The following is a 14150-nucleotide window of genomic DNA, read 5'->3' on the forward strand; positions in this document are numbered from 1 at the left end:
AGGTTACATTACTGGTTTTAATCTAATGCGCTCTGACAGCTAGATCTGCTGCGCTGTTGCCACAAAGGAAGTAGCGCAAGCATGCATGCTGATAAATCCCAGACAGAACTCACCGGCTGTTTGGTTAATTTTATTCCACTAGCTACTTGCATACTACCACTAATTAACATGCTGCTCTGGAGTTTGGACCGCCAAGTATTGGATTTGGGTGTGAGCAAAAAGTCGCTTTGGGAGAAACGGATCCGAATTTTGCCAAACAATCAAAAGGAAAGTCCGTATGTGAGCATTTGTACTGTAATTGATGTATACGAAGAATATCCTAATTCCAATTGATGTGGTAGCTATAGCTACTATAATATCGATTTGCTGAAACATATAGCCATGAGAAAAATGTGCAAAATGTTGGACCACTCCACAACCTTGACCGACCGAGACCTGCTTGAAGCGTAACCAGTTAGACTATCAACGGAAATTAAACTATCCTACTTGCCACAAAAGATAAGATAGATAGAGTACGTGGCCAAAGAGTGAGCATGTGAGCCCGTTTTATTGTCGGGGTCATGTGAGCAACTTGATGCAAAGTCAACCCCCTCCAAAAGAATAATAATGAGGGGCTCTTATTACAGAGAAGAAGGCCCCATTTGTTTCGGCTTCTGGCAGCTTTTGGCCACCAAAAGCTGCTGCGGACTGCCAAACACTCAGCTTTTCAACCAGCTTCTATAAAATTTGTTGGGTCAAAAACCATCCAAAATTAATATAAACATATAATCGGTTGAGTCGTTGTAATAGTAGGAATCCGTCACTTTTATAGATCCTGAGCCCTATAAATAACTTTATCTTCCTCCACACGTAATCGTAATGATACTCAGATTCTCCTCACAGCCAGATTCTCCCCACGGCCAGATTTTCAGAAAAGTTGGTTAGAAAAAAGGTGAACCAAACAGGCCCGAAAACTAGGTCACCCCGTATCTGGCCGCCGCCCATCATTTTTTTTAATACGGAGTAGAAGAAAGATAAAAGTAGCCTACCCACTATTAGTAACGTACTAAACATGATCAGTGTGTAAAACTAGTATCGTTCTCAATTGTTTGTCTCTTTTAGAACTTCACACACACACACAACAAACAAGCAGCGCTGAACCCTTAGTTCGTCCCATGTGGAGTTCGATTAGGTTAGCTTATAATCTGTACAGTTACCTAAGTTGTCATGACCACTTAATGGACACACAGTAACTAAAGCTTGGCATCTTAGAACGTGTGCAAGGTGGTTGCCACTATGCTTAGTTCTCCAATCTCCATTGTTGGCTAGCGTACTAGACGAGGTAGAGGAGAAATTAGGAGGTGGACACTGGCAGGGTGGGTAGGTGAGAACGTTTTTGTCCAACGATTCCCTCCTATATATCTCTTTATCTGTATTTTCTAATATCTTTTTTAAAATATTCTCCTCCTATGTAGGACGTCTATAGCCATTCCCCTTATACAACTTCTCCTATACACTGTAACTCAGTTATTTGATATTTATTTTTTATTATTTCAAAACTTTAAAAATCATACAATATTTATACTACTGTAATATATATTATTATCATGTATGTGGTTTAAACATGATTAATATCGCAAAGAAACAACATAGTTAAAGTATAATAGAAACATAGTGCTCCCCCTATATATATACACATACATGGAGATTCCTTCTTTCTATATATATATGGAGATTATATAGGGGAGCCTTTGAAAAAAAAATGTGCTCCTCCTATATATGGCTAGAGGAGCTTTAGACCATGTTTGAATGCATTATAGTTAGTTAAAAACATCTAACCAATCTAGTTATTTGTTAACCAGCTAATTTCACTAGCAATTTTTAGACAAGTAACTATTAGTTCTAGCGCAATCAATCAACCTCTTAGTTACCATCACATCTTTCGATATGGAGCCAATGACATGGATCTGAATATCTGATATGGACCGTGACAACTCCTGTGCAGTTACCATCCCATCATTTTGGACCCGGTCAATACTTGTACATATACAGTCACGTGCTGACATGGGTAACATGTACATGTTATGCGCTACTTAACAAAATTAGCCATCCAAATCCAAAAATACATTTTTAGAGCTTATAAATTTAGGACTTGTTCGTTTCACCGTTAATTCATGTGGATTGGGGGTATTGAGTCGGTTTAAATACGTAACAAGTCAGAATTCATCTCAATCCATTCCAATACACTCAAACCCAAATAGAATTGGAATAACCAAACAAAGCCTTAAGTGGTACTAGCATATAGCTCATGTTAACGCTACGATCTCAAGAGAGAAGAGGGAAGGGGTCGACGGCGCGACATGAGTGAGGGGAGGGGCGGCGGAAACACAGGAGAGATAAGTGATGATTCAAATAATATAGTCTGTTGGATTTGAGTGAGTAAATGAAAGAAAGTTATTCAGCGATTTGAACCGTTGGTTTTGATTGTGTATTAAGTCTGAGTGCAATTTGTTTGGTGGATTTAGTGTGAGTTATAGGTGTGGAGGGTGATTTGGTTGAATTGGGTGGATTTTGGAAAATATAAATTGGTGGATTATAGAGTGGTATAAATAGATATCATGACAAGTCAAGACCGTTAATCCCTTCCTTAAAGTTACCTTGATTGGTTCTCCATACGTTTGAGCTATACGAAACTAAAAGGAGTACTGCAGCTAGCACTAGCAGCCCCCCAATTCAGAGCATGTGCTCTCCCACATCCCACTGAACATCAATTCGCGCTATTCAGTTGACACCACATCCTCCAACGATACTTGCTCCTCGACCTCGAGCGGTTTAATTGACACTTGAACACAGATGCGATCATGCTAAAAGTTGTGCTGGTTGATGCGAGGCGAGAGCAGGTAGGGAGAGAGACAGGTTCAGATTGGTAGCGGCTAGCTGGCACGGCGACAACGGAGCCTTTGTCTGCTTGAGCAATTTGCGGAGACATAGTTAAATTGATTAGTAAATAAAATAAACCAAGCAAGCACGGGCACGAAGCGAAGGAAAAAACTACGGGCACCAGACAGACAAAACTTTCGCTATATGTGAAGTGTTTACATAACGTCGTCCTTGACGGTGGCTTATAAAAGGAGTAAAATTATTGACGTGTACAAACCCTAATTAGGGTCACCAATATATATACAAAATGTGGAGTGTTTACAGATGATTGTCCTTGGGCAACAGACCTCAACTTCGTTTGCCAACACGGTCTTCATATACAGTTTGGATCACAAAATCAACAATATCCACTTGAGACAAATTCCATCTTTTAGCAATAAGTTGTAAGCAACTTTCTAAATAATAGAAGGAATAAATTACTGGTGCCAACAAAGCCGTCAGGGCTAAGCAATTATACCAACTAAATTCGAGCAAAGCTCAAACTTAGCTCCAGGAACAAGTTTAGTCGTCATATCAGCTGGATTGAAATATGTATTGATATTGCATACCCTCAATTCACCTTCTGCACCTATTTCCCAGATATATATAATGATACTTTTTTTGGAAATGGAAATATCATTACGGCCTTTTGCATTTTCATGCATACAACCATATAATTCAAATAATACATCATCTCAACAATTTGTGGATCAAACAAACTTCAACTTAAAACATGATATAGAATATAATAAGACCACAAACACTAAACCTTGTCGATCCTTGTATTAGGCCGCCACCCGTGGCTCGCGAAGACCTCCAAAGACTGACACACGACAAGGATTTGTTGTTGTGTTTCTTCCTTCTGTATGAGTCTCCAAAATCTGAACCAATGTGTGCCTCTAAAAATCACCTGTATAATTGACGATATATGGTTATGATTAAACACCACATCAATACGGCAAAGCCAAATCGACCAAAACAAAGCCGCAATGCTAGAAAGAAGCAGCTTTTTATGCATACAACCTTTGTTGGATTCCCAATTCCCTATAATATGGTTAATATTAACGGGTGGGTCTATTTTTAAAGTAAAATAAATAATTCTCCAAACAGTTTTAGCTATGTAGCAATCAAAGAAAAGATGTTGTATGTTCTCGTTCTGATTACAAAAACTGCACTTCAGTCTTCCTCGTGATCTACGTTTGGCTAAGTTGTCTTTGGTTAGGATCAGCCCCTACCTAAATACCAAAGAAAGATCTTAATCTTAAGGGGTAATTTCAACTTCCAATGCAAACATCCACGATTATAATTGGGGATACTGATTAAATTATAATACATGGATCGGGTTGAGAAAGTCCCATTCCAATGAGCTCTCCACACGAAAGTGTACCTCACCGGAGTCATATTAACCGTAGCCAGTAAGTGTATCATGGTCTGCCATTCTACAAGCTTAATTCCAACAATGGATCTTCGGAAAGAAAGATTTAGATTTTCATGTGACAGCACTTCTACAACCAGCGAGGTCTTATTGCGCACTATATTAAAAAGGTTTGGGAATTGCTCTCTAAGAGGAGAATTATTAAGCCATTTATCTTTCCAGAATCTTGTTGCGCGCTATATAATGATACTTAATATCAATGTGATTTGTCCTCTCATGAAACACCTTATCCTTTGTAAGGCAAATAGCACTCTGACTGTCACAGAACTATGTAACAAAGATATATCTCCACAAAATTCAACAGATAGATCTTTGAACCAAACGGTCTCTTTGCTATCATCACAAGCTGCAACATACTCTGCCTCTATAGTAGACAAAGCAACTATGGGCTGAAGACATGCCCTCCAACTGACTGCACATCCACAAACTATGCATACATAACATGTCAATGATCTTCTCTTATCCAAATATGCTCCATAATCTGAATCAACGTATCCAACAAGTCCCTCTTTGACCTTGCCAAACCGGAAACAAGCATTAGATGTACCATGCAAATACTTTAAAATCCACTTAGGATTAGTCATGAATCTACTAACCAAACTCATAGCGTATGACAAATTAGGACGTGGGCAAACCATAGTGTCGGTGTTTCGACCCCGGGGGGTTCCTGGACCGACGAGTAAATTGTTGTCGCGTGTCCCAGCCCAGATGGGTCGACGCGAGACGGAGCACGAAGGAGGGAAGAAAGGGGAGACAGGCAAAAAGGGGAAACCTGCGACCTTCGTGTTGTCCTGCGCCCAGGTCGGGTGCGCTTGCAGTAGGGGGTTACAAGCGTCCGCGTGGGAGGGGGCGAGAGGCCTATACGCGCCGTCCCGTTCTCCCGCGCGGCCAACCTTCTCGTACGAGTGCCCTGGACCTTCCTTTTATAGGCGTAAGGAGAGGGCCCAGGTGTACAATAGGAGATGTAGCAGTGTGCTAACGTGTCTAGCAGAGAGGAGCTAGTGCCCTAAGTACATGCCGTCGTGGCAGCCGGAGAGGTTTTGGCACCCTGTTCATATGATGTCATGGTCGTCGGAGGAGCGCTGGAGCCTTGCGGAAGGACAGCTGTCGGGGCTGTCGAGTCCTTGCTGACGTCTCCTTGCTTCCGTAAGGGGCTGAGAGCCGCCGTCGTCATGGAGCACGCGGGGCGCCATCATTATTTGTTTACCGGGGCGAGCCAGATGGGACGCCGGTCTTGTTCCTCGTAGCCTGAGCTAGCTAGGGGTAGGGTAATGATGGCCCCCCTGTGACGTGGTCGGTCCGAGCCCTGGGTCGGGCGAGGCAGAGGCTCCTCCGAGGTCGAGGTCGAGTCTGTCTTCCGAGGTCGAGTCCGAGCCCCGGGTCGGGCGAGGCGGAGACCATCGTCTGAGGCCAAGGCTGAGTCTGAGCCCTGGGGTCGGGCGAGGCGGAGTTCGTCGTCTTCCGGAGCCGAGGCCGAGTCCGAGCCCTGGGGTCGGGCGAGGCGGAGTTCGTCGTCTTCCGGAGCCGAGGCCGAGTCCGAGCCCTGGGGTCGGGCGAGGCGGAGTTCGTCGTCTTCCAGGGCCGAGGCCGAGTCCGAGCCCTGGGGTCGGGCGAGGCGGAGCTTCCTATGGCGCCCAAGGCCGGACTTGGCTACTGTCAGCCTCTCTCTGTCGAGTGGCACAGCAGTCGGAGCGGCGCAGGCGGTGCTGTCTTCTTGTCAGGCCGGTCAGTGGAGCGGCGAAGTGATTGCTGTCACTTCGGCTCTGTCGACTGAAGGGCGCGTGTCAGGATAAGGTGTCAGGTCATCCTTGCATTAAATGTTCCTGCGATACGGTCGGTCAGTGTGGCGATCCGGCCAAGGTTGCTTCTCGGCGAAGACTGGGCCTCGGGCGAGCCGAAGGTGTGTCCGTTGCTTGAGGGGGCCCTCGGGCGAGACGTGAATCCTCCGGGGTTGGCTGCCCTTGCCCGAGGCTGGGCTCGGGCGAGGCGAGGTCGTGTCCCTTGAGTGGACCGAGCCTTGACTTAATCGCACCCATCAGGCCTTCGCAGCTTTGTGCTGATGGGGGTTACCAGCTGAGATTAGGAGTCTTGGGGGTACCCCTAATTATGGTCCCCGACAGTAGCCCCCGAGCCTCGAAGGGAGTGTAAATACTCGCTTAGAGGCTTTTGTCGCACTTTTTGCAAGGGGACCGGCCTTTCTCGGTTGCGTTTCGTTCCGGTGGGTGCGCGCGAGCGTACCCGCCGGGTGTAGCCCCCGAGGCCTCGGAGGAGTGGTTTGACTCCTTCGAGGTCTTAATGCATTTCGTGATGCTTCGGCCGGTCTGGTTGTTCCCTCATGCGAACTGGCCGTAGCCCGGGTGCACAGTCGAGTCCCAAGTTCTCGGGCTGGTATGTTGACGTTGTCAACGGTTTGGCCGGAGCCGGGTTTGCGAGAGCAGCCCCCAAGCCTTCGCACAGAGCGAGAGGACGGTCAAGGACAGACTCGACTTTTTTATATACGCCCCTGCGTCGCCTTTCCGCAAGGAGGAGGGGGAAGCGCCATGTTGCCCTCGGAGGGCGCCGAACATGGTGTCTCCAGTGAGTTGCTAACGGGTAATCCGAGTGGACGCCCGTGCCCCATTCGTTAGGGGTCGGCTAGTGGCCCGGAGGCGCGCTCCAAAAGTACCTGCGGGTGATTTGCCGGACCCGGTCCCCTTTTGACGGGGTCCGAGGGCTCGATGCCTCCCTCTGGTGGGATTCCGTTACAAGATCGTTCTCGTTGGTCTCGGATATGTCCTAGGGTACCTCGGGAGCGTAGCCCGAGCCTTGGTTATGTATCGAACGTACCCAGGGTCATCCCTCGCTCTGCGTCTGAGGCGGCTGTCGAACCCTTCGGGGGCCAGCCTACGAACCCCTGATCAGTAGTGGGCGCGGAGCCCGAGTGGCCTGAGGCGGCTGTTGAACCCTTCCAAGGGGCCGGCCTTCGAACCTCTGACCAGTAGTGGGCGCGGAGCCCGAGTGCTCTGAGGCGGCTCTTGAACCCTTCCGAGGGGCCAGCCTTCGAACCTCTGATCAGCAGGGGGGCTCGGGGCCCGCTTCCTTCGCGAAGAAGGATCCCTTTCGGGGTGTCCCCTTTCCTGGTCCCTGTTGTAAGAGAGAGAAAGAAGAAGAGGAAAAGGATACGAAATTGAACGTCGTGGCGCACCCTTTTTGACACGGTCATTATGGCGGAAGCGAAGCGTCGCCTGCTTCTCCTGCCAAAGGTGCCGCTTGTCCTGCCGCAGAGTTAATGCGACGAGACGAGCGGTTCGCGGGACAGCCATTGCGCGTGCGCGAGCCGTTCGAGGAACGGAACACGGGTGCGTCGTCTTCACGCCGTGGGAGAGGGTTCTCTCGCTGTCCCAGGAGGGGACGTGAGCTTGCTGACGACTTGACCGCTGCTTCTGCCCGCCTGCCACCGCCATTACTGCCGGCCCATTTCTGGTCGTATCGACCGTCGCGCCTTCTCCCGCGGCTGACTGACCCGTGACTGATGTGCTCGGTTGGCACTGTTGGGCCGTGCGCAGGGTCGCCTCGAGTCGCGGCACTGGTTCCGCAGTCGAGGAGGCGCGGTACTGGCGCAAGTGGCGGTGCAGTTTCTCGCACGTAGTAACCGGCGCGCCGGTTACATGACGTGTGGGCCTGGGCCTCCATGCTGGACGCGTCAAAGTCGAAAGGGTGCGCCCCTTGGTGCGGTTGCATGCCGCCTGCATGGCAGTCCGCCCTTTCGCCCGCTGGTCTGGGCGAAAGTGGAGGAATGCTTGTAACCGCTGGGAAGTTACGCGCACCGCGCACGGCGGTTTTGGCTCCTTCTGCCCTGGGCCGACTTTGCGCGACGCATGGGACCCAGCCCCCATGTCGTAGGGGGAGGACCTTGGAGCGTGTTGGAGAAGACTTAGCCCGTGACGGCTGAGGACACAAGTGGGGAGAGTTGCCTTTAAAAGGAGGGTGACCCCCTTGAAAGGCAACCATGTCTTTGCGCTCCCCTCATGCATCGCGTCTTTCCACCTTCCGAGCCCCCAGATGGGGGGCGCCCGCGGTTCTTCCGCCTTGTCGTCGTTGGAGGAACGCAACTTCGCGGAAGTTGGTACCTTTCAGCCATCGTTCGGTTTCAAGGATTTTCATCAGGCAGCCCAGCTGCATCCCCTCGCCGGTGGTCACCCAAGACGGTGACCACCAGTTCGATGGTGGGGAGAAGCGAGCCGGGCTGCGGCCTCTGCCCCGCCCTCAGCTTCAAGGATCTTCATCATCCTTGCTGGGGCGGAGAGAGAGGTGAGCCGGGGCTCTACCTCCCGCACGAGTCGGCTGGCCACCTCTTCTTCCAGCTTCTGGTGGTGGAAACCATCCTCCAGCTCTGCGGAGGACGCGTCCTCCAGCCATGTCGGGGAAGGCGAACTGTTGTTGCCTAGCTAGGATGCAACATTTCGTCCTCTGTCCTCGCTTTCGTGGCGAGGACGGGAGCGAGGACCTGCCGGTGCGCTTTGGAGCGGCCCGCGCTCGCTGGTGCGGCGTTGGTGGACAGGCGGACGCCGCCGTTGGTGCTGACGTGGTGGCAGCTGGAGAAAGCTTCTCCGCCGTCAAGACCGTCAGCGCCGCCTACGGACCGACCTCCGGCTCTTTGGCTTTAATGTCTGGTTCGCGTCCCTTGAGTGGGGACGTGAACGAGAGCCTTCCGGTGGCTGTGTCCGTCCCGGGACCATGGCTGCTGTTGCAGAGGTCGCTGGCGGGTCGCCCGGAGCTTGTCACCCCGCAGGCTCTCCAGTGTGGAGGTCGTTCATACCCGCGGGGGCGGAACCGGAGCTCCGTTTGTAATGGCACCTTGAGTGCCAGTGTCTTGTTCATTGTGGTTGTCGGGGCCTGAACATGTATGTATTTTTGGCACGGAGCCGTGTTTTTTCCTCATTTCGAGCGCTAGGACTCGCCCGTCGGCTAGCTGGACCGCTTCACCAAGCGTGAGTTGCCTCGTGCGAAGGTGACGAGTGAGGTATCCGTATCCCGGAGGCGTAGGAGTCCCTCGGCTCGGTCGGCCTTGCCGCCCGAGGCTTCTCTTGCTTAGTTAAGGGAACCCTCGGCCGCTCTTCGATGAGCCGAAGCCGAAGGCAGCGGTGTTAGCATGGCCAGAGGCAGAGTTGGCTCGAAAAGAAGACTTCGTCGGCTGGAGCCTGGCCGGGCCGTCCACTGGCGGGACCGATGCCGGAGTCGAGTTGCCGAAGCCACGAGCCGGGTTGGTGTCCTCGGAAGACAGCTGGCTGAGGCATCGGGGCGGCCGGCCGAGCCGTCTGCTCGGGCCGGATTCCTGAAGGAGACCCTGGCGGCGATAGCCCGGGCGTGGCGCTGACGTCGTCCTTCGGAGCGGAGATCCTTCGACCTTGTTGCCGTCCGAGGCTCGGTCGGACTTCGCCGAAGGTGGAGTTGACGCCGAGGGTGCTGTTGCTCCCCCTCCGTCGACGTCTGAGCCTGCGGGATCAGTTCATCTTGTAGTGTGCGTATGTTTTCTGCGGCCGCCGAGGCCCAAACATACTGTCGTCGCGTTGTAAAGCTGTGTTTCTTTTCCTCTTGTTTCGAGTATCTGGACTTATTTGTCGGTAACAGAATTGTCTGTCCGAGCGAGGGTTACTTCTCACGGAAGGTGACGAGTGAGGTATCCGTATCCCGGAGGCGTAGGAGTCCCTCGGCTCGATCGGCCTTGCCGCTTACGTGTACTCTTACCCGTCCGTAGGATTCTACTATCGATATAGTCGAGAAGGCACGAAAAATCGTTTTGGCAGAAGAGTTTTCGAGCGTTAAGACTTGTTCGGTCCGTAGAATCGCTTATCCGAGTGTGAGTTACTTATCGCAGAAGGTGATGAGTGAGGTATCCATATCCCGGAGGCGTAGGAGTCCCTCGGCTCGGTCAGCCTTGGCTGCTTACGTGTACTCCATCGTTTTCAGGATCCCACTTGTAGCCCCCGAGGGAGGGTCGGGCTTTGTCGAGGAAAGGCTGACCCTTCCTTGATGGTTAGACTTTGTATGTGAACGAGGTGTACGAACGACTTGAAAGCATCTTAAGGGTAGAAGCGATGTAGCTGTCGGATGTTCCAAGCGTTGATGTAGACCTCGCCTTGATTGTTGGCCAGCTTGTATGTCCCGTGCTTCAGAACCTAGGCGATGACGAACGACCCTTCCCAGGGAGGCGTGAGCTTGTGCCACCCTCGGGCGTCTTGTCGCAGCCGAAGCACCAAGTCGCCCACCTGGAGGTCTCGGGACCGAACCCCTCGGGCGTGGTAGCGTCGCAGGGACTGCTAATTCCGCGCCGAGTGTAATAAGGTCATGTCCCGAACCTCTTCCAGCCGGTCCAGTGAGTCTTCTCGGTTTGTTTGATTGCTTTGGTCGTCGTAGGCCCTCGCCCTCGGGGAACCGTATTCTAAGTCTGTGGGCAAGATGGCCTCGGCCCCATAGACTAGAAAGAACGGTGTGAAACCCGTGGCTCGGCTCGGCGTTGTCCTCAGACTCCAGACCACCGAGGGGAGCTCCTTCATCCATCGCTTGCCGAACTTGTTGAGGTCGTTGTAGATCCGTGACTTGAGTCCTTGCAGAATCATGCCGTTGGCACGCTCTACTTGCCCATTCGTCATGGGGTGAGCCACGGCGGCCCAGTCCACCCGGATGTGGTGATCCTCGCAGAAGTCCAGGAACTTTCTGCCGGTGAACTGGGTGCCGTTGTCGGTGATGATGGAGTTCAGGACCCCAAAGCGATGGATGATGTTGGTAAAGAACGCTACCGCCTGTTCAGACCTGATGCTGTTTAGGGGTCGGACCTCGATCCACTTGGAGAATTTGTCGATGGCGACCAGCAGGTGCGTGTAGCCCCCGGGTGCCTTCTGCAAGGGACCGACGAAGTCCAGGCCCCACACAGCAAACGACCAGGTGATGGGTATTGTCTGCAGAGCCTGAGCGGGCAGGTGGGTCTGCCTTGCGTAGAATTGACACCCTTGGCAGGTGCGGACAATTCTAGTGTCGTCAGCCACCGCGGTCGGCCAGTAGAAACCTTGTCGGAAGGTGTTTCCAACAAGGTCTCGAGGTGCTGTGTGATGACCGCAAGCCCCCGAGTGTATTTCTTGTAAGAGCTCCTGGCCTTCGGCGATGGATATGCATCGCTGGAGGATGCCTGAGGGGCTGCGGTGGTAGAGCTCCTTCTCGTCCCCCAGCAAGACGAATGACTTGGCGCGCCGCGCCAGTCGCCGAGCTTCGGCTCGGTCGAGGGGCAGCTCTCCTCGGTGGAGATATTGCAGGTACGGGGTCTGCCAGTTTCGATTAGGCGTGACCCCGCTCCGCTCCTCCTCGACACTCAGTGCCTCACCCTCGGGGGCCGAGGGTGCCTCGGGCTGGGTCGAGACCTTCTCGGGCTCGGGCGTGTCGTCGGTCTTGACTGAGGGTTGATGTAGGTCTCGGGAGAAGACATCCGGGGGAACCGTTGTTCGCCCCGAGGCTATCTTAGCCAGCTCGTCCGTAGTCTCGTTGTATCGTCGGGCGATGTGGTTGAGCTCGAGCCCGTAGAACTTGTCTTCCAGGCGCCGAACCTCGTCGCAGTAGGCTTCCATCTTCGGGTCGCGGCAGTGGGAGTTCTTCATGACTTGGTCGATGACAAGCTGCGAGTCACCGCGAGCGTCTAGGCGTCGGACCCCTAGCTCGATTGTGATGCGCAACCCGTTGACCAGAGCCTCGTACTCAGCCACGTTGTTGGACGCCGGAAAATGGAGGCACAACATGTAGCGGAGGTGCTTCCCGAGGGGCGAGATGAAGAGCAGGCCCGCGCCTGCCCCTGTTTTCATCAGCGACCCGTCGAAAAACATGGTCCACAGTTCCGGTTGGATCGGAACTGCCGGGAGCTGGGTGTCGACCCATTCAGCCACAAAGTCCGCCAAGACTTGGGACTTGATGGCCTTCCGAGGGGCGAACGAGATTGTCTCGCCCATGATTTCCACCGCCTACTTTGCAATCCTACCCGAGGCCTCTCGGCACTGGATGATCTCCCCCAGGGGGAAGGATGACACCACAGTCACCGGATGAGACTCGAAGTAGTGTCGCAACTTCCGTCGCGTCAGAATCACCGCGTACAGCAGCTTCTGAATTTGTGGGTAGCGGATCTTGGTCTCGGACAGTACCTCACTGATGAAGTAGACCGGCCTCTGGACGGGCAAAGTGTGCCCTTCTTCTCGTCTCTCAACCACGATCGCGGCGCTGACCACCTGAGTGGTAGCGGCGAAGTAGATCAAGAGGGCTTCTCCGGCAGCGGGGGGCACCAAGATGGGCGCGTTCGTGAGGAGCGCCTTCAGGTTTCCAAGGGCTTCCTCGGCCTCAGGGGTCCAAGTGAAGCACTCGGCCTTTCTTAAGAGGAGGTACAGGGGTAGGCCTCTTTCGCCGAGGCGCGAGATGAAGCGGCTCAGAGCCGCAAGGCATCCCATGACCCTCTGTACGCCTTTCAAGTCCTTGATGGGCCCCATGCTGGTGATGGCCGCGATTTTCTCCAGGTTGGCCTCGATGCCCCGCTCGGAGACGATGAACCCCAAGAGCATGCCTCGGGGGACTCCGAAGACGCACTTCTCGGGATTGAGTTTTACGCCTTTCGCCTTGAGACACCGGAATGTCGTTTCAAGGTCGGAAAGGAGGTCGGAGGCTTTCCTTGTCTTGACTATGATGTCATCGACGTAAGCCTCGACCGTTCGACCAATGTGTTCGCCGAACACGTGGTTCATGCACCTTTGGTACGTCACACCCGCATTCCTCAAACAAAATGGCATAGTAACGTAGCAGTACATGCCAAAAGGTGTGATGAAAGAAGTCGCGAGCTGGTCAGACTCTTTCATCCTGATTTGGTGATACCCTGAGTAGGCATCGAGGAAAGACAGAGTTTCGCACCCAGCAGTGGAATCCACGATTTGATCGATGCGAGGCAGAGGGTAGGGAACCTTCGGACATGCTTTGTTTAGACCAGTGTAGTCTACACACATCCGCCATTTCCCTCCTTTCTTTCTCACAAGCACAGGGTTGGCAAGCCATTCGGGATGGAATACCTCTTTGATGAACCCTGCAGCCATCAGCTTGTGGATCTCCTCGCCTATGGCTCTGCGCTTTTCTTCGTCGAATCGGTGCAGAGGCTGCTTCACGGGTCAGGCTCCAGCTCGGATGTCCAGCGAGTGCTCGGCGACTTCCCTCGGTATGCCAGGCATGTCCGAGGGACTCCACGCAAAGACTTCGGCGTTCGCGCGGAGAAAGTCGACGAGCACTACTTCCTATTTGGGGTCGAGCTCAGAGCCGATCCGGATCTGCTTGGAGGCGTCGTTGCTGGGGTCGAGAGGGACGGATTTGACCGTCTCCGCTGGCTCGAAATTGCCAGCATGGTGCTTCACATCTGGCGCCTCCTTGGAGAGGCTCTCCAGGTCGGCGATGAGGGCCTCGGATTCGGCGTGGGCCTCGGCGTACTCCACGCACTCCACGTCGCATTCGTACGCGTGTCGGTACGTGGGGCCGACGGTGATGACCCCGTTGGGGCCTGGCATCTTGAGCTTGAGGTAGGTGTAGTTGGGGACGGCCATGAACTTGGTGTAGCATGGCCTCCCCAGCACTGCGTGGTAGGTTCCTCGGAACCCGACCACCTCGAACGTGAGGGTTTCCCTTCGGAAGTTGGAGGGAGTCCCGAAGCAGACGGGCAGATCGAGTTGTGTCCAAGGGGCTAGACGCGTTTCCCGGGGATGATCCCGTGAAAAGGTGTCGCGCCCGCCCGGACTGAGGACAGATCGATCCGCAGGAGCCCGAGGGT

Source organism: Zea mays, chromosome 6 (genome assembly GCF_902167145.1).
Source record: "Zea mays cultivar B73 chromosome 6, Zm-B73-REFERENCE-NAM-5.0, whole genome shotgun sequence".
In the NCBI taxonomy this organism is placed as follows: Eukaryota; Viridiplantae; Streptophyta; class Magnoliopsida; order Poales; family Poaceae; genus Zea; species Zea mays.